This window comes from Octopus bimaculoides, chromosome 23, assembly GCF_001194135.2.
Source record: "Octopus bimaculoides isolate UCB-OBI-ISO-001 chromosome 23, ASM119413v2, whole genome shotgun sequence".
Lineage (NCBI taxonomy): Eukaryota > Metazoa > Mollusca > Cephalopoda > Octopoda > Octopodidae > Octopus > Octopus bimaculoides.
The window spans coordinates 16,612,411-16,615,828 of record NC_069003.1 but is presented as its reverse complement, the minus strand read 5'-3'; positions in this window follow the sequence as shown (position 1 = coordinate 16,615,828).

The following is a 3,418-nucleotide window of genomic DNA, read 5'->3' as shown; positions in this document are numbered from 1 at the left end:
TAAAGTCTAGTGGGTTAATATAGAGTAGATGGTTGATGAAAACATTATATGATAAATATAATCTTATCATCAATTATCTAGCCTATATTAATCCACTAGATTTCAAAATGAAATTTGCTTGTCGCAAATATGAAATGTATGTAAAATTGTGAAAAACAACTGGAAAACACTAAATTTTCATTTTAAAATTTTCTCGTTTTTTGATGCTTATTTGCAAAATTTTCTGACTTTGTGTTTTGTGAGAAACGTTGTGACTTGTGTGAACTCAATCATCTAGCCTATATTAACCCACTAGTGGTCGCTGTAATAAAAGTTAAATGAAAATTATAGTGAGAATTCTCAGAAAGTAAACAAAGTTTAAGTCGTAACTCAAATGTTACCTAAGCTAAAAAAAATAAACAAACGAAAAGAATACTTATTCGTAAGAGGTAAAATTCTAAATCCTTGTTCTTGTACGAAGTTTTCTTTCAAAAACAATTCTTGTTTTGCTTCTTACATTCGACTGCAAATAAAATTACGACTTGTAACCACGCGGTTATCAACGATACCTTTAGCTTGTTTCACTGACTTTAATGTACTATATTAAACTTTTAGAGTAATATATTACGTTTTTTTTAATTAGTATATTACAGTAGACTGTTCTTATATAACAGGTCTACGTTCTTATCGGTTTTAGCAGATTTTATCGTCGATTTATGCAATCTCTTTTGGGTTGTTTCAGGACAACGAAAAAACACGTCTTTCTTCAACGAAGCCGGAAGTATATATATATATATATATATATATATTTGTGTGTGTGTGTGTGTGTACATATATATATGTATGTATATATATATATATGTATATACATATATATATGCATATACATTTACATATATATATATATATATACATATGTATGTGTATATGTATATATATATATATATATATGTATGCATGTATGTATACATACATATCTATATACATATATATATATATGTATACAGATATGTATGTACGCATATATATATGTACACACACGCACACACACACATACATGGGAGTTGCGATGTGGTAAGTAGCTTGCTTACCAACCACACGGTTCCGCGTTCAGTCCCATTGTATTGCATCTTGGGCAAGTGTTTACTATTATAACCTTGCGCCGACCAAATGGATGTATTAGTTTAACGCTCGGGAATAGAGAAAGTCTTTGACGTTTCGAGCCTACGCTCTTCACCTGAAAGGAGAGAAACGTGTCTGTGTTTTCTCCTCACCAATGCTCGACAACCGATGTTGGTGTGTTTACGTTCCCGTAAACCAGCGGTTCGGCAAAAGGGACCGATGGAATAAGTACTAGGTTTACAAAGAATAAGTCCTGGTGTTGATTTGCTCGACGAAAGGTGGTGCTCCAGCATGGCCGCATTCAAATGACTGGAACAAGTAAAAGAATAAAAGAATACATACGTACATACATACATACATACATACATACATATATATATATATATGCACGCCATCATATTATATATGATGGTTGCTCCTTCAATTTCGATGCATGTGTGTTTGAAGGAGAGGATTAAAACAAAAAAAGAAAATAACTTTTAAAATAAAAGAACAAAAGAATCTGCATCTATTTGCCTTCTTGCTTACTCCCCTTGGCCATGAGCAGAGGCGGGATGCTCATGTAAGGACTACAACGTGAAGCTGAGGTGGTAGCTGACCCTAGTAGCAGCAGCAACTGCTTTCCTAGTGACTGCTACAGTAGCAGGAATGGCAGAACTAACAGCGACGGCAGCAACCCAAACTGAAGTAGCAGCAGCACTATTGCCAGTGATAACAATAACATCAACAATAACGGCAGCGTTCCAAACAGAAATAGCAGCAGCATCAGCATCACCAATGTTAACAATAACTGCAGGGACAACATCCGCCACTATGATAGTGCCAATAACAGCTCCAGCTATAATACCACCAACAGCACAACCACTGATGATGTTCCCTATGCCAGCATTAACTGCACTGGCACCAGCACCAACACCGATGCCTGCTTTAACAACACCAACACCAACAACACCAACACCAACACCAGCAACAGTGATAACGGCTGCATCAACATCAACAGAAACAGCATCAGCAACACCTGCACACAAAAATACATTAGATGCTCTGGGAACATGTTCAAGCAGTGCTTCTCCAACCACAGACCTTCTTTCAGGATCCCGGAGAGGATATACACTTTGTCCTTAGCCAGCCATGTATGGTGGCTGAAAGATGAAGGAACTCCACATGTAATATCATGAAAGATCCCAGAAAATCCCATCAAGGGGACCAAACTGTGCATAGCTGAATGGATGAAGATATTTAATTCTGTATTGCTTACAAGGGGCGAAACATAGAAGGAACAAAGAAGGACAGACAAAGGGACTAAGTGCAACCCCGAAAGGATGAAAGGCAAAGTCGACCTCGGCGGAATTTGAAGTCAGAACGTAGTGGCAGACGAAATACTGTTAAGCATTTCGCCTGGCGTGCTAACGATTCTGCCAGCTCACCGGATGAAGATATTAAAGGACTCCCTTGACCCAGAGAACATTCTTAACTCCAAGATGGAAGTCTTCATGCCCTGCTTCCTTAACAGGAAATTCCTGCTGGCATCCTGGCATCCACCAGCCGACAGAGCCAGTTACTGACAGCAGTTAAAGGGAGAAAATCCCTTGTTGACATATAGTAACGAAGTCTTTTTTTCTTCCATTTTCTAGAGGCCACTTGCTAGAGAGGCCATAAGACAACAGGTTTAGAATCTGAAGAAATGCTGTAAAACTGAGTACTTTATGGACGTGAAACCCAGAGTAACCACATAAACTGGCCATAACTGTCATTGTCTGTCTGTTTGCCTGTCTGTCTGTCTGTCTATCTGTCTATCTGTCTGTCTGTCTATCTACAGGTATTGGACAAGATAATGGAAACACCTTAAAATTTCAAACAAATTTATTTATTTTAATATGCGGTAGGACCACCTTTGGCAGTAATTACAGCTTGAATTCTATGAGGTATGGACTCGTACAAAGTTTGAATTGTTTCCAAAGGAATTTTTGTCAATTTTTTAGCTAAAACAGTTTCCAGTTCTTGTAGTGATGGTGGTGGAGGATCTCGACTCCTTACTTGTTTTTCTAAAATGCACCATAAATGTTCAATAATATTGAGATCTGGGGACTGTGGTAGCCAGATGAAACGTTCAACTTCACTAAAATGTTCCTCATGCCATTCAGTAACAACTTTAGCTGTGTGAATTGGTGCATTATTGCCCTGAAAGATTGTGTTTCCCTCTGGAAAGAGTTCCACAACCATAGGCTGAACTTGATCAGATAAAATGCTTAAATAGTCTTCACTATTAATTCTGCCATGAAGGGAAATCACTGGGCCGGCGGATATCCAAGATATC